This window comes from Squalius cephalus (genome assembly GCF_949319135.1).
Source record: "Squalius cephalus genome assembly, chromosome: 9".
Lineage (NCBI taxonomy): Eukaryota > Metazoa > Chordata > Actinopteri > Cypriniformes > Leuciscidae > Squalius > Squalius cephalus.
In genome coordinates, this window is record NC_137130.1 from 18,116,054 (window position 1) to 18,134,263 (window position 18,210).

At 37.3% G+C, this 18,210-nt stretch overlaps 1 long non-coding RNA gene across 2 annotated transcripts in view; it reads left to right on the forward strand.

The window, feature by feature from the left end:
• The window catches only part of LOC307164490, a 91,092-nt gene that overhangs the window by 41,283 nt on the left and 31,599 nt on the right, over positions 1 to 18,210 (forward strand). The gene's annotated exons all lie outside the window — the stretch shown is intronic.

The following is an 18,210-nucleotide window of genomic DNA, read 5'->3' on the forward strand; positions in this document are numbered from 1 at the left end:
ACTTAGTTCAAATTCACTTGTGGATTTGCATCATTTTGTAAAGATGTAAGATGTAATACTACATTCATTTTAAAAAGTTTGCGGTCAGTGAGAATTTTATTTGAAAGTAATTAATACTTTTATTACATTGATTACAAGTGACAGTAAAGACATTCATGTTACTATAGTTGTCTATTTCTAATAAATGCTGTTCTTTTGAACATTCAATTCATCAAAGAATCCTGGGGAAAAAAAAAAAATCAGTTTCTACAAAAAATATTAAGCAGCACAACTGTATATTAATCACCACAACTGTTTTCAACATTGATAATAATAAGATATGTTTCTTGAGCACCAAATCAGCGTATTAGAATGATTTCTGAAGGATCATGTGACACAAGACTGTAGTAATGGTTGCTGAAAATTCAGCTTTGACAAATTGCATTTTAAAGTATATTAAAATTGAAAATATTTTTCAGTTAGGTTAGGTTACAGTTATTTTAAATTGTAATATTTCACAATATTACTGTTTTTTACTGTATTTTAGATCAAATAAATGGAACCTTGGTGAGCATAAGAGACTTCTTACCGACCCCAAAATCTTACAGACCCCAAACTTCTTGAACAGTTGAACAACATTGTTGTGCATTTATCTGATTAATCTCATGATGTGTTCCAGGTAGTTAATTAACCAAAAGCACTTCAACTTACCGGTGTTCATTCATAATGATTGGATCATTTGAAACAATTGTATTCTTTCTAGATTTTTCTAAAAAAAATTGTCAGAGCATTGTTAATATCATCATATTTTCGTCAGCAATATATTTGAGTTTAAATCTCTTAAAGGTATAGTTCACCCAAAAATTCTGTCATTGTTTACTCACCCTTTAAGTTGTTCTAAACCTGTATGAATTTCTTTAAAATGCAGAACACAAAAGAAGATATTGGTAATATGAAGAATATGGGTAACCAAACAGTTGATGGACCCCATTGACTTCCATAGTATGGAAAAAAAGTGAAAGTCAACTGTTTGGTTACCGACATTCTTCAAAATATCTTCTTTTGTGTTTAACAGAAGAAAGAAATTCATACAGGTTTGGAGCAACTTGAGGGTGAGTAAATGATGACAGAATTTTCACTTTTGGGTGAACTATGATCATCATGTTGTGCATTTTTCGCCTCATTATTATCATTGACAAAATCAACAAACCTTTCATTTATTAAATTTTTTATCAGAACTAGAGCAAACTGGGGTAATCGTGAGATAATCACACAGACCTCACCATGGGTCAAGTTGCTCCACGACTACCCAGAGCGCACTGCACACGGTGTCACTGCTGTGTTAAAAGGAGAGCATAAGCCCTTGGGGGCCGGACTAATGGCAACATTTAAGTGTGTATGTGTGTATGTCCATTTGTGTTCAGGAGGGCTCCACTGTTTCCCCTCCCACTCAGGTCACTGGTAATGCACTCGTTGTACATCCTGGCCTCCACGTAGGGGGAAGGAAAAATAAATAGTAGCAAAAGAACGCGTCTGGGATCTAAGGGAGGAATGCAGCGGGGCATGGGAACAGCAGTCGCCCACGAGGATACTTTGGCCAGGCATTAAACGCCACCTCACCGTCATTACGACACACACACACCCAGCCCCATGTTATCACTGCAGCCATCGGTGATCGTGGGGGCTTGAGAAAAAGTGTGTGGGCGCTGTCCTCATTCAAGAGTGGGCAGGAATCACAACACCTTCTTCTCATTTGCTCTCTTTTCTCCCGTCTTTCTCACAAAGTCTTTGTTACTCTCTGGGGGAGGGCTTCCAAAATCCTGAAGACAGGATGGCCTAACTTGCGAGCTTCAGACAGCCGGCTCTACACTAAGGACAATTTATTTTAACCGTGGGAAGGGGGAGGGCGACTCGGGTGTTGTTTGAAGGTTTAAAGATGACAAGGCCTAAGGTCCATTGGGGAGGTGGGGGGGAGCATGTTGTTCCCACGAAGAGCGAGGGCCGGAGGGGTTCGACTCCCCGACTTGCGGGAGCTGACGCACAAAGGAGCGATGACTGCAAGAGAACTGTGTGCAGGACGCTCATGTCAAGAGAGGAGGGAGGCAGATAAGGAGAGCTGCCTCATTAGTTTGGCTAATGTTAACAGAGTCGACAGTGGAGAGTAGAGAACAGGTCACAACGAGAACCCCGGTTTGATTTTGAACAGGGGATGGATGGAGTGCAAAGGCCAAACACAACAAGTTCCTGAACTTTCCTTCTTGAATATGTTTATATATAGTTACTGGAGAGGCATGAAATGCTGTGTAGTGTTTTGAAATCTCAGATGTATTGCAAGTGGCATAGGTTTCTTTTGGAGAAGAGGCACTTTCTCCCCCTAAAAATAAATAAATAAATAAACAAACTTTACTATGTCAATTTATAATAGGATAATGGAAATTGTGTGATGTCAAAATTATGATGAATTGAAGTAGCACAACACTTATTTTTAAGTGTCTAAGGAAGTTTATGTTAACATATACAATACAAAACCGTTTAAAAGTTTGGGTTCGGTAAGGGTATTTTAAAGTTTTTGAAAGATGTTTGATTCTATGATCAGAAATTCAGTAAAAACAGTAATATTGTGTTCTTATTACAATTGAAAAATATTTTAAAATGCAATTTATTCCTGTGATGGCATTTTCAGCATCATTACTCCAGTCTTCAGTGTCACATGATCCTTTAGAAATCATTCTAATATGCTGATTTAGTGTTCAATAAACTCATCACAGTTTAAAGCAACATGGTTGTGCTGCTTAATATTTTTGTGAAACTGTGATACCTTTTTTTAGGATTTTTTGATGAATAGTTCAAAATAATAGAAAATGTGACATTTTTATTTGAAAAATATTTGTTTTGTAACATCATAAAGGTCTTTAGTGTCACTTTTGATTAATTCAATGCATCCATGCTAAATAAAAGTATTAATTTCTTCTTTTTTAAACCTTTTGAACGGTAATGTAAGTTGTATGAGTGAAAAAGAAAGCTTTATTTTACTTTGCACTGAATAGTTTAGTGCTCTGGATTATGGTGTTACTTTACATGTTAATCACATTAATGTGGCTTGTAACGTGTTTTGAAAATATGCTAGTAAGTGTTAGTTATTAGCCTATATAGTAAGCAAATACGGTAACATAGTGATATTCAATCTGGTATTTTTTTTTTATGTTGTCTGATGCAATGCAGATATTTGGGTGACTCAATTATTAATTAAATTATGATGGATTAATGTCAGAAACCTTGCACTTGTCAATCAATAATAATCGTTTGATGAGAATCAAGGATCAAAAGTTTGGCATTTGTGAGTTTTGCTATTTATTTCCTAAAACTAAGTTATAGATCACTCCATTACAAAGAAAACAAATGGCAATTTTTGTGAAATATGATGTGGGCAGAAAAGAATGATCCACACATGACATCAAATTCGTGAAGCTGACAAGCCTGTTGAGTACACTCAGTATTTCTTAATCAAGTGATTTATTGTATGCACATGAGCACGTGTATGTGTGAGAACAAGAGAAAGAATCAGTGTGTGTGAACGGACATCTTGAGAACACCTCTGATGAGAGATTGGGATGAAATTGGCAGAAGCAAATGAGGTAATTTTGTAAAGCATAAATCTCAATCTGTCTGTGTCATAACATTAACTATTTCAGCTGCCATTAAAATGGCTTAAAAGATGAAAGATTCCTCAGGATGTAAAGGAATGAGACATGCCAAAACGAACGTCGTTATTTCAATACAGAGCAACTAAACACATTTCTTAGTTATGTTTAAACTACAAGTTAATTAACACATTCTTAATTGAGTACAAGGTACATAATTATTTCACAAGCAGCATAAATATAATTTAACTTTCCATTTCAAATGTTCGTCTTTTTTTCTGTCTACAGGTTGGTTTAATTAGGCAAATGAGAATTCAAGTTTGCACAACCTAGGCTTTGATGTTCTCTAATTGTTGAGATCATCAAAGGCAGAATTGCCATTTGGTGTGAATAAATGTAACACTTTCTTCATTAAAGAGAGGCGTATGTTAATGAAGGTGCGAGTAATTAAATATGGATGAATCCTGGAATGTTTAACAGGAACATTTGTTTCACCATTGGCACAGGAAAATGAAGATGGTTGAAATAACAGTTCAAATGAGAGGAGATCAGACAGAGACTAATCTTTCCGTTTCAGGTTGTTTTCTTAATTTGGAAAGCTCCTGCAGGAATTTGCTTGTTCGCTTGCAAATTCTGATTGGCATAATCATAAAAGCTGTTCGACAACATCACTACATGCTCCCTAATCTGTTTCTTACTTTGACCTTTGACCTTTGAGTGAGCAGTCAGTAATGTGAACCCTTCGTTTAGGTCGACGCAGACAGCAGAGAGTAGACTGGACACATGACTGTTACATACGTGTGACATGCTTAATGTTATTAAATGCAATATGCGAAGTACCCATGCGCACAGAAAGCCGCAGGTGATCCCAAATTCAGTTCTCTTCTGCAGCTTATATGGCCAAATACACAAATTGATGTCAAAATGCCTGTCTTGGTGAGTATTCACGTAAATACAGTCAGTTATGTCTTAAGTGGACTAAACAGTTGAGAGAGAAAGCGTGCATAATATATTGGATCCGTGGAGCTCTTAAAGTGACAACATCCTAATAAACCTGCTTCCATCTGTGTGCTTAATGTTAATCAAAAGACATTAAGACAAAGACAAAATCACTCACTGATCTTGACTGAACAGCCTAACTTTTGTAGCTTTAATAAGAATCAGTATATATTTAAATAATGCAGTAAAGACTAAGCAGTGTTTTATTTTTACATTTGATTATTCAATTTCTGTTGTTAAATAAACCTAATGTAGCAAAAAAAAAACTGAAACCCTAAACCATGGTTTACACTGACGTTAAAATGACACTTACTTTTTATGTAATGCTACAGTGAAACATTGTTCACTTTCAGCAGTTTTAGAAATGCTTTCTTCTCATAAAAAGTTGTTTATATCATTTTCGGTATTCAAATATATTTAAATATAATTCAAATTTGTTTTACACACTTAAAGCATTATCGTATATCGCATATTGAATATCGCATTATTTAATGAGTTATCGCATATCACATTTTTCTTTAATATCGTGCAGCCCTAATAACAAAGAGGTGGGTTGTCCATCAGTCCATTTCCTGTTCCTAGAAGAGAAATTTCTTATTATTGATATTAATATAATTCTTGCAAATAAATATACATAGTTCAGGAATGAAACTCTAACTGAACGCTGATTGGTTCTTCCAACGCCATGGCACCAGCCAGTCAGAAGAACTTCCAAATCCAAGTAACCATATCGTACCGTAGCCTGTTATCGGCACGTTGTGCGAATATGAAAGCTTCTGTTATCCCTCCTCCTCCCCAACGCCACCTGTAGAGATCTGCTACGTGCAGGGGCATTAGCCCAACCTTTTTTTTTTTTGTAACGGCACAGTTTTTATAAATCATGATACAAAGGATAAACAGTAATTATTAATATTAAAAATATTCTCCGTTCTTCAAATAAAAAATATATATAAAATATAGCTGCAAGCAGCAATACGGGGCCAAGCCCTGCAAGGCAGAGCAAGCAACAGCCGCTGTAGCGCAATGCGGAGCCAGAAGAGCAAAACATCAGAAATTTAATGTACATCAAGCACAGTAAGCACATCAATTACAGCAGCACAGCTAGCATTTAAGCACCAACAGCAGTGCAGAGCCGGAAGGAATTTAAATTATTATTTTATACACAATTTCAAAGTCGCCCCACACTGGTCTCGAACCCACGACCACAATGGTTCGGGATTCATGACGCATGGTTGAACCACTTGCGCCACCCAGAGGACATGTTTTACAAAGCTGCAGAGGAGAGGCTTCAGTGTGTGAATGAGCACACAAAATCATGTTAACGAGATTAGCATGCTAAGCTAACTTAATGCTAATATAGCTTATGATGTGGTACATCCAATGCTGGCAAAATAGATATCCTCAGATTCGACATGACGCAAGGAATCGATAGACACCAATTTTATGATTTTGTGACAAACTGTTCACAAGTTACAGCCTCTGAACCAATTATGGGTTGACCTCATTAAGTTTGCGACATCATAACTTTTTTTTTCCAGTATAGCAAAAAAATCGGGGACAGTACTTTTATGCGGCTCAGTCCGAAGATCATTTGAGTACATGTTTGGACAAAATTAGACCAATTTTGAAGGAGGAGTAGCGAAAAAACTGTTTTACATTCACTCCAATATGGCGGCCAGTCACATTGTTGATAAATAACATATGAGATATCGTTGAAATCGGCATAAGCCAAGGAATATATTGACATAAAGAAATCAAATTTCAAGCAATGTTAGCAAAAGTTATAAGCGTTTTTTCAAAAAACAATGATATCTCTGGAACACTAGGTGGCGCTGTGATCAAATTTCTCAGGTACCTTCGGGCCATGCTAATGATGATCCATACCAAATTTGGTGAAGAAATTTCAAATAGTTTAAAAGATATTGCAAATTATGACATCATTCAAAATGGCGGACACGTGGTACATCCCATCATGGCAAAATCGATATCCACGGATTTGTCATGACCCAAGGAATCGATAGACACCAAGTTTATAATTTTCTGACAAACTGTTCATAAGTTATTGGCCAAAATATGCATTTTCCATATCTCATGACCCGTAGGTGGCGCTGTTCCCAACTTTGGCATGGAACCTCAGATCATGCTTCCGATGAAGTGTACCAATTTTCGTTTCGATTGATCAAAGTTTGGCCGAGCTATAGCTTCTGAACCAATTTTGGGTCGACCTCGTTAAGTTTGCGACGTCATAACTTTTGATCAGAGAAGAATAAAAAAAATCGGGGACAGTACTTTTATGCGGCTCAGTCCGAAGATCATTTGAGTACATGTTTGGACAAAATTAGACCAATTTTGAAGGAGGAGTAGCAAAAAAACTGCATACTGTACTTTTCAAAATGGCCACTACTGTAATGGGCGGAGTCTTAATGTAAGATATTGGTTCTAATCAGCATGATGAGATGAATCAGGTGTACTAAGTTTCATTTTTCTAGATCAAAGGGTTCAAAAGTTATAACCATTTCAATGTTGAATTTTTGAACTGCTGGTGGCGCTATAGAGTTGGACCTAGAGACTCAAAAATTGCTACAATTACTTTTCATTACCATCACTACAAGTGTGCCAAATTTCATCATTTTCCTATGTATGGTTCATAGGGCTGCCATAGACTTCAAGAGGAGGAAGAAGAATAATAATAATAATAATAATAAGAAAACTAACAGATACAATAGGTGCCATAGCCCCTTCGGGGCTTGGCCCCTAAAAACATTTTAGCCTTAATGGACATAGTGTTTCTTGAGTAAAGAAAACACTACCCTTACTCAAACATCAGTTCTTTATATACCCTTGCATTGCAGACAAGAAGAGATCTCCAAATTTGGCGCGGCACTTCATTCTAAATGGAGGCGGCATGGAGTAATGAGGTTTGACTGACAGTTTGAGGAGCCAATAAATTTACGAGGTTAAGTCATAACCTCTTAAATGCTTTTTATCCGTTAAATATTTGTAAAACCCATATACAGACATAAAAGATGACAAATAGCATTAATTTTATAAAATAAAAATGACGAAATATTGAGACACAAAGTTGTGGCCCATCAACGATGATATATTCTTATTTGTAGCATTTAGTTTTACATATTTTTTTAACACTATGCTGCATTAGGCTATTATTGGCATTTTATAAAACGGTTAGTTCCAATCCTTGATTCTGATTGGTCAATAGCGGTGTTTTATTCACGATAAAACACGGCTATGACCGCTTCACCCAACGGTTCTATGTATCACTACACAACACCCCTAGCAACCACTCTTAGCAACTTAAACATATGTTTGACCTCATTGATATTGTTCATTGAAGCTAGAGAGTATTGTGAGAGATCGAGTAAGTGAGTGTACCTGCATTTACAGTAGGCATAGCATAGTCCTATATACATAATTAAAAAATCTGTTTGAATGTCCGCTGCGATATCTTGTTCTTTTAACAGTTAAGGGGTTTTCCAGTGCCCTAGTCATTTGTCAGTTGCGTCTTGCTTTTCCGTGTTCACAAGTTTGAGTCCTTTCAATGTAAAAGTCTTCACTACTGACTGACTCACTCATAAAGACAGTTTTTGCCGCCATCTAATGTATGTAGCTTCTGTTGCTGTTTACAGTCAGGGACTATTATTTCTAGTGGAAGGAAGGCTTTTAGTGATTTTACTTCATGAAAGTTGCATAGATACATATTTTTCAGCTTTAATATTTGTATTGTGTGGTAACCGTTTTGTAAAAGCAATAAGGTACTCGAGGCTAGTGCTGTATTGTGAATAAGTCACGGCTGAAGGGCGTTGTTAGGCACGACGCAACGCAAAGCTGTCGACTTATTCACGATACAGCACAGCCTCTCTCTCTCAGCCACAACCTTATTGCTTATATTCAGAGGTAATATGAAAAGAATATGCCATCAAAACTTTTCTGGCCAAAATGCAAGTTTACAGGTAAAGCTCCATGATATAAATAACATAAATCATATAAAATATTTATTATCCATCAGCTGTAGATCAAAATAATTACTTGGCATAAATGTGGGCCATTTGATGATTGCAAACTGCTCTAAAAGCACTAGCACATAGAACGCGCAACAGCACTGTCTTTGCTTGAAACATGCATTGCTGGTGTTTAATTAATTAAATTATAGCCTTTTAAAATCAAGCTATGTATATTCCATGCCCCATGCCAATAAATGCTGGTTGAAATAATCAACTCCGCAAGTTGTCATGACTGAAATACATTTTATAATGAAGTTTCTAAATAATGAAGTTTGTGTGTTCTGTCTCTGCTCTTTAAAACTTGCCGTCTCTTGTTTGGACACTACAACTAAACCTAACCCCAAATGGCATCCCCTTCCCAAAGTGTCCTTCAAGGGTACAAAAACACTGTTTGGAATTCGCTCTGTATCTCTAAATTACTTTGAGTATCCCAATATAATATTGTAAAAAAAAAAAAAAAAAAAAAATCTGCAAAATTACCATTTAACCCATATGTTTTAATTCACACAACTAAAATGCTGTCAACCATTAGCGCCCACCAATCCATGACCTGTCAATCCATAAAGCTTACAGTAAATGCTTGTGGTGAGGACCTTTGCTAAGTATCGTTAAGTCCAGCTACAGAAGGTTTTAACAGGCACCGGTGAAGTGTGCATTAGGCGTGTTGGTTAAGTGCGTCATAATACACAGATAAGCTGGCGACAGATGTGTCTGCGTGTTTACCATTGTTTGTCCTCCATACAATATGATAGATAAAAATATTCCCTGTCCTAATAGGCTTTTTTCACTCTTCCAGCTTTGCCATTTGGACTCTTGACATTCATTTGATCTTACAACGTGAACGTTACGTAAACACTTATCTGTGGAGTGAAAGGCGGTCAACGTTTGCCTTATATTTGTTTTACACTATAGGTCACCTTTTAATGAAACCACTTTGCTACATTCACAATTTATGAGATATTTGTTCAAGGTTGAAGTCATGGACACTGATTTTAATGTCCTTTTTTCCCCCACATACAATTCACTACATACATGGTCACCAACAGTCTACAATAACGTGGCTAAAGTTACCGTCATGTGTAGCTAAATCAGTAAATATAAGGAGCCTTGACACAAAGCAAACCAATCCCATAATCGCAGATATGCATTCCCTATTTTGTTCCACTTCTCCATACTTGTTGGGTCTGGATATGATCTCATATTTCAAGTACTTGTAACATCAGATAAGGATTCATAGTCCCACTTAAGACTTACTCTCTTTTCTCGAGTCCTGTTTTATCTCACACAGGAAAGAAAAATCACCTGTGCCACAACCTTCCACCAAAATAATGTGGGACAAATAGAAAACTCTGATAACGGATATTATATTTCTGTGAAAATGTCTGTGACCTGGCCTTTTCAAGACAAACGCTCTACTTTCATAAATGTTTACGAGGGGAATGTTACTGTCGGCTTGTATTTCTTTTTAAGTGCAAGTGGTGTTGAATGGCTCTACAACTCTCTCTTCACCCCATCAGGAACTAGATCTATATAGCCAGTTGTGATACATCATGGATTTGGAAACATAAAAAGGTCAAACTTTACATTACAGTGTTTATGTGTCATATTAATGTGCAATGCACAACATGTACAACAATGTTAATGTAGTGTAAAACTAGGGGACAGCGGAATTAAGCAGTTACTGGGCATTTTTCGTCAAATGAATAAAAACAAAGAACCGTACACATACTGTTATATCAGAATGAATAATGGTTGTGTTCTAATACCTGAGATTGGATTTTCTAATGAAATCGCTACAGGTCCAAATTGTGATTGTTAGCAGACTTTGTTTTGTCAAAGTGGGAATGTAACTTTCAACAGCTTATCGGTTTTGGTGAAGAACAGAATGAACAGGTTACCATGATATGACCATGATACATTGTTACTTGAATATGAAAATAGTCAAGTTCAGCACACCACCTTTAGAAATCCGACCCCCTTTAAACTATTCGTGATATTTATAAGAAATAATAATAATAGTGGGGTGTTTCTTCAACTTAAGGCACTTTTATGAAATAAACAAATCATTGTATCAATGTCAATGATTAAAATATATATATATATGGCTATCCCACAGTTATAATACAATAATATAATAAAATAATAATAATATAAAATGGCACTGATTTTTATTTATTTTTTGTGCATCACTTCCAATCAAGTTGTAATTTGTTTTAATTATGCAAAAAGTAGGCCTATGGATTTTTATTTTTTGTTTTTTCAAAACAAATGAATTTGCCATTTCATTCCAAAAACATTTCAAATGTATTTCCAATTACCATAAATTCAATAGGGTCAATACTGCCCATTGTTGAAGAATCTTTTCTTTGTGTAGAACCCAAGAATATAGCTGAATATCAGATTTAATGGATAAATATCAGACCGAACAATCAAAGCTTTTTTCATCATCTGTTTACTTAGTTGATATATGATTTTATTTTACCTTAGGTCAAAGATATTGATGAAAAATAGACGGGTACACAGACAGAGAACTTGAGCTTGGCAGCATTTCCTGAGAATTCTTTAGGATTTGTGTCACTCTGAGGACATACAGACAGCCTCCTCCCTGCTCATCTTCTGTTCCTCTGTCCCACAAGACAGTTTAAGGTGGGTGGGTATGCACAGGAAATTCTCCAGATACTCTGTGTGCGCGTGTGTGTGTGTGTGTGTGTGTGTGTGTGTGTGTGTGTGTGTGTGTGTGTGTGTGTGTGTGTGTGTGTGTGTGTGTGTGTGTGTGTGCGTGTTTTAAGCCGAAACTGTTTGTGGAATGTAATTGAACTACAATTTAACTTGAAATCAGTTAATTTTTCATCTTCATTTTTGAATTCACCATTTTAACATCTTTTGACTTAAGCAGAATATATTTTTATCCGATGTTTTTAAAGAGATATCAGGCCAGCTAACATCAGACTAGAGCTTGACTCATGCTGATGTGGAATAATGTTCCTTTATGGAGACCATTATCTGATCCAAAACTACTCCCAGTCACGGTTCCTCAATCTAAATGACATTATCCGTGCTCTGCTCCCTACACCACAGCGTTTAGGTGTCTTAAGCGGTGCTCAGAAGTGTCCAGAGGGGGAAACAGACACAGTCCAGTGACATGAAACAGCCTAATTGCCTGGGTCTTTCCTATCTCAAGGCAGAACTTCAGTCTTTTGCTTACATTGCACCACACACACAGGCCTTTTAACTTGAACCTGAGGACACGATTGGGAGTTTGCTTGTTGACAATGTGTAATTTAATGTAGACTGAAGGCTAGAACTATTCAGGTAAATTACCTCTTGTGTGTGTGTGTGTGTGTGTGTGTGTGTGTGTGTGTGTGTGTGTGTGTGTGTGTGTGTGTGTGTGTGTGTGTGTGTGTGTGTGTGTGTGTGTGTGTGTGTGTGTGTGTGTGTGTGTGTGTGTGTGTGTGTGTGTGTGTGTGTTTTCTCATGTCCTGCAGCTGCATGGATGGCTTCTCATGTCTTTTGTGTCTCCTGAGACTGAACAATTGTCAACATCTCTCTCTCTCTCTCTCTCTCTCTCTCTCTCTCTCTCTCTCTCTCTCTCTCAATTCAAATGAGGTTTTATTAGCTTGACATATTATAAATTGTATTGCCAAAGCATTTATATGTGCAGGAAAAATTAAACAATTAACAAAGTAGAATAAATTGTGTGATGAACAAGAGTAGAAAATAAGTACAGTGTATCTACTTTGTATGTGTTTTTGTATACGTGTTTGTATAAGAGTTGTATTTGTGTGTGTGAGAGTATACGGGCGCATCACTGTTTGGGTCGACTCTTCCCTCTTGTTTTTGCAGGAATTGATGTACTTTGCAGATAGTGAAATGCAGTCTCTTTTTTCACCAAATAGGCTAAATATTAACAATATTTACATAGGCAAAAAGCTATTTTCAAATTTCCAAAATTCGATAGCTATTTGGCTTGTAACTAAAGTACAATCCACATGCACACTGAAGTAGTTAAGCCAGTGAAATGACTGTCATCCAGAAGTGAACTCACAATCAATCCCTGGTGATCTGGTCCACAGGGAAGCTGTCACCAGACTGTAAATCTGACTGTCACACCAGGGTCTGACCTCTGTCAGGAGTAAATCCACAGGGCCGATGTCAAACTCCTCAGCAGTCACCGCTGTCAGCTGTGAGAAACTGACATGGGGCAAAATCATTGATGCAAATACTGCCCTCAAAAGAAATGTACAGTATTTGGGGATTGAATATTGACAGTGTGGAGTGAGGGCAGAGAACAGCACAGCACAGACTATGGTTTGTCTCCTAAGCTCCACTGTCAGAGTTAGTTGCGATTTTGTGTATGTCAAGATTAGAAAAACACGTGATGCAGGTTTAAAAAAAAAGTTATGTCATGAACAAATGTCACATACCACAGACTAAATCAGACTCAGCAAAAATGAAAAACAGACTATAAGCCACAAGAGTTTAGATCATTCGGACAACACCCATCAGTCAAACAAACATAGTTACAGGACGCCCAAATCCTCACGTATCTCCAAGATGCTTTTGTTGGGACGCGAGGACTTTATCCAACAAAGATCACAACACAGGATGACAGAACATCCAATAACCACTGGAAAACAATTGTGAGCACAAGTAAGACAAAGAAAATATTTAATGTGTGTACGTTGCTGGGCTTTTGGATTGCTTCATTTTGAGGTCAAAAGGTCGTTTGCAAAGAATGCAAAACATGATAACACACACCTTCATCAAACTTGGCATTAGTTTGATAGTCCTAAAGTAAAAAAAAAAAAGAATTGGTGAAATTACTAAATAATGCATGCTTAGTTGAGTAATGAAACCCTGTTAGTCCTTTGTGTTTATATGGTTAATATTTGATGCTGCTGCTATTGTTGTTACCTTTTCTACCATAAACATTCTGAGACACACTTCAAGTTGTGAATGTGTCCAAATGAAACAATGATACTTTTCAAAAACGCCTTGATCTATCACTGCCAGTTACTGTTGACCTGATGGGATCTGCCAGTCTGTATCATGGGAAAGTATAAAAGCAATTATCTCTATTAAACAACCCGTTCTGTTCTCAGAGGCTGTCCTGAACATTAAAAGGTCCTGTAACAGCCCTCCTTATCTAAATTGATTTGATCAGTCCAGAAATAGCTGTAAAGCAGCATTTCCACCACTCTTATTCAACAGTAACTGAGTCACAGGCAGTGTTGATGGTAAACCTGATTGAGATTAGGTAAGGTGGAGCAGATCTGGGGCTGTACCTTATCTCTTCCGCTAATTTAGTCATGCAGCCAGCGTTCCAGAGAAAGCGAGTCAGCACTAGCTCACCGTAATCAGGTAATTAAAGCTATTTGATCTAATGGCTCTCAGCTCCATTGCACAATTGTTTATTCCCTTGATCCTCCAGCTTATCTACCTTGTTGTTTTTATAAATCTTGAAGGCAAAATGAAGGAGATCCTGTTATTGTTTCCTGTCGCAGCTAAGTATTTATTTGCGCCATTCCCTCAGTTACAGGCCTGTATTCACTGTGAACTTTTGAAGTAGGTTTTATCGGGGAAGTGGATCCATCACAATAACCCTTGAGCAGACAGTCGGTAACTAACCATCTTTGTCTTCTGTAAGTCATCAAGTTGTGTTTGTGCCCGTGCCAAGAAACCTTCTAGGATTTGACAAAACCCACCGTCCCTTTTGCTCCCAGAACTGGATGATCTTGGTAAATACAGAAATAAATAGAGAAACAACCTCAAACAAATAAATCCACTTTTAAAGACGCTCTGGCTTTAAACAAAGCAAAGGATCAGATGCGTCTTGAAGATGCCAAGTGAAAGGAGCCACAGGCTGTTGTTTGAAAAGATGGCTTCGCTTTTGTTCCAGATTTTGCTTTTGCTTCATTTCTGTCTCCTCCTGTGTCAGATTTGCAGAAGAGATATGTCGTGAGATTTAGGCTACAGCTCAGAGCTCGAGTTATAACATGGTGTAACATTTTTTTGAATAACCAGAACTTCCACTGATGTTCATGTAATATATATGATGTTTTATCACTGTTCAAAAGTTTGGGAGCAGTAGTATTTTTTATTTATTTAAATCATTTTTATTCATCAAGGATGCATTAAATGGGCAACAAGTTGGCTATTTAAAATAAATGCTGTTATTCTGAACTTTATATTCTTCAAAGATCCTGAAAAAAAACCATCCCAAAATATTAATTGATAATAATAAGAAATGGTTCTTGAGCACCAAATCAGCATTTTACAATGATTTCCGTTATATTCTGAAATGTAGAAAACAGTTATTACTGTTATTATTAGCTTTTTTTTTTTTTATCTATTACTATTTTTGATCAAATGAATACAGCTTTTGTGAGCAAAGAGACTTCTTTCAAAAACATTTAACTGTTAATGTTTATTTTATTTTTTTATTTTTTTATAACTTGTAGTGGACTGTATATACAGAATTATTATTAGTCACATTACTAATAATAATAAGGAATATTCTTCTGTAAGAGACAAACCAATGTTAGTTCTAGATACTAAACTGATTAAAAACACATGTACTTTCTTTCTTGAATTGTTAACCACTTCTTAGTCTTCGGTGTCCTGTTAGTATGATTAATAACATGTGGAGTTGTTATCAAAACATCATGCTCTTAATAAGCATCATATCACAAGACTACCAGTGAAACAACAGCAAGTCAGAGGATTGGCTCTTTAGTTTGTCTCCAAGACCCCCAAGGCGCAGCAATTTCACTTCTTGGCATGGGCCAGGGATTTCAACCCAAACAATGCCCCAAAGGCTCACTCATTTATGGGGATGAGATCAACTCAAAAACAAGTAAGGGAGAGTGGGGGGGAGAGGGGAGCCTATAGCGCTTTATGACTCATTACATAAGCACTTAGCGACATGAATATTCCTCAAATACCTGGCATTGCAGAATGTAATCTGCTTACGACGACAGGACTGGATGTGCCCGGCTTGTGTGGCAGGTGTTTCTGCATTAGCTTCTGTTACAAAAGATTACGGAGGCAGTGATGGCAATCTTGGCTGTGGAAGAGAGGAGGGGAAAAACGTTTTAGAAATGGCTTAATCCAAGGGCTAGATTACCCACAAGGTACCAGCTAGGTATACATCAAAGGCCGTCCCAGCCCACTCAGTGATATTGAAATGAAAACGTGTTCCCGCTAAGCTTGAATGGAAAGCGTCGCCGGAGGTTGTCAGCTCGGTTTTGGGAAAAGAGAGGCGATAGAAGAGCAATCCTATTCAGTCTACTCATGACAGTGTTTGGCTGTGCACTTTGCTTCTGCGCTTATCGCTTTGTTGGGCTGAAAGATGCGATTGAATTTTTGCTCCCGTTTCAGAATCTTTTGATTCCGTTTTGTTTCTTGTATCCATCTGAAATGGCACAAGAAATCATGTTCTGCAACATTTCATTTACCTGTTTCCAATGTAAAGGCTCAAATCTCAGCTTTTTTGAGAATAATTGCACCATCTTTTTTATTAACCCGATTGCAATTTGTCATGGCAGGATAAAACTTCTCGTCTACTCTGTGGCGTTGCAACGGTTGCATATTAAACACATTCAAGCGCTAAACACTCAGACCTTTTTTTGGCAGTTGCGGTCAGTTCACATGACCAGAAGGTCCTGGCTAATTTCAGTCAAAATCCCCAACAATGGTGCTCTCTGACAACGCTCAGGTTGTTATCTACAAGTGCCCTTAGATTTGTGTCGCTCGTAGAATGCCTCTTTGGAGAAAGCGCATGAATCACTCGCTCTGTTAACTTACACAGAGACACCGTCCACACTGCCCCCTTTACTATTTCGAAGGTCGCACAAAACCCCCCTGAAGCCCTGAACCATGTCATCCGTCACCGCTAGCCCGGAGTGCCGGGTCTCATGCTGCTGGGAGAAATGCCACTGTTTAATGACTACGGAGACTCATAGACGCTTACTGTCAGGCTAATCAGCTATAATCGCTGCACAGTAGTTAATTGACAAAGGTCACGCCTAGGTTAGGCACTGCCGCTGCTAATGGTTATAAATAGAGTTCTTAGAGTGTGTCTTCTGTTTGATGTCACAAATACATCATTACAATATGCTCATAGTAAGCAATGAGTTAGTGGCCACATCAATATTATCATGTAAGAACAGACAGAAAAAATGGGGGAGGGGGGCTTGGTACATATTTAATTGCCATTCAGCAAATAAAAGGAATGATAATTAGTATTAGGCATTCCTGTTGTTGCTATTTGGCTATTGTATACTGTATATGCAAGTATAACATTGTGAAGCCTGAGCTTAAATGAAAGAAGTGAAAGAGGGCCGCATTATGCAACTCATCTGAGACCTGCAACCTTTCTCCACGTCCTGTCAGCTGACTCATTCAGACAGGAGAATGTGTAAGCCTGCACCGCCGTGTTTGTTTAGTTTGCCGTTTCACTTTTACCTGTCCCGCGGGAGAACGTTTGTGAAAAATGTACAGCTTGTGGGAGCTTTTTTATTTCTGTCTTGAAAGCTGATAGTACCTTTAGACAAAGTTATTTGTCACTGCCTTTTTAAAGAATATGGCTTGCATGCCATGAAAAGTAACTTTGATCTAATTTGTGTGTGTGTGGGTGTTGGTGGGTGGATGGGTGCATACAATATTACAATATAATGTAAGATTACTGCATTTATATTAATCTACTTCAGATGTGTTTTTTATGCTTTTAGTACAATATTTGAAAACATTATTGTATCAAAATAGTAATGATATTTCATTTGTGATTAAGCATTTTGAAGACTCCATTTTTAGGCCAGTGAATCAATCATATGATGATGCATCAATGGAAGGAAAAATCAATTTTTTCTCGGCATAATGAATTAAAATGTATTTGTCCTCAAACTGTTTTGATAAAGTATTTTTAACCAATGAATTTCTATGCTAAAGAACAAGACAAATGATAATCACATTTTGGAGGGTGAAGTTTGGTCACTCAAATGGTCATCCCAGTTCAGTTTATTTACCTCATTATCTGCAAATTAGTGTAGCGTGCACGTGCAATTCATCATGTATGCATAATAAATATATTATGCATGGAATGCATAATATAACTACTTTCTTCTTACAAACAACACTAGAGATGACATTCCCTATGTCCACATCTTTCCAAGAGTGTGCAGTGTTACTGGGCCGTTGTTTGAGAGCTGGCAGAGGTTGACTGTGGTGTTGTCCCTCTCTCTGTGGTGTGAAGGGCTACAGATATCGACTGGTCAGATATTAAAGCTTCAGCAGGTGTCCTGTAGCACTGTAGAGACGGACCCTGAGTGAATGCACCAAATTGATCGCACGGATAAAAAGGCCCCTCGATGTGCATCAATACTGCATTCACTTTATCTGGGTCACACGTCCCAGGAAGAGCAGTCACACTACATTTCCACATGAGCCATGCAGTCATGTTCATAAACTGATAAAACATCCGATTCTGCCAATATTTACTTTACCCTGAAATATTAAATGAATGTAAACTGCCATTCAAAAGTTTGGGGTCGATTTTTAAATGTTATTAA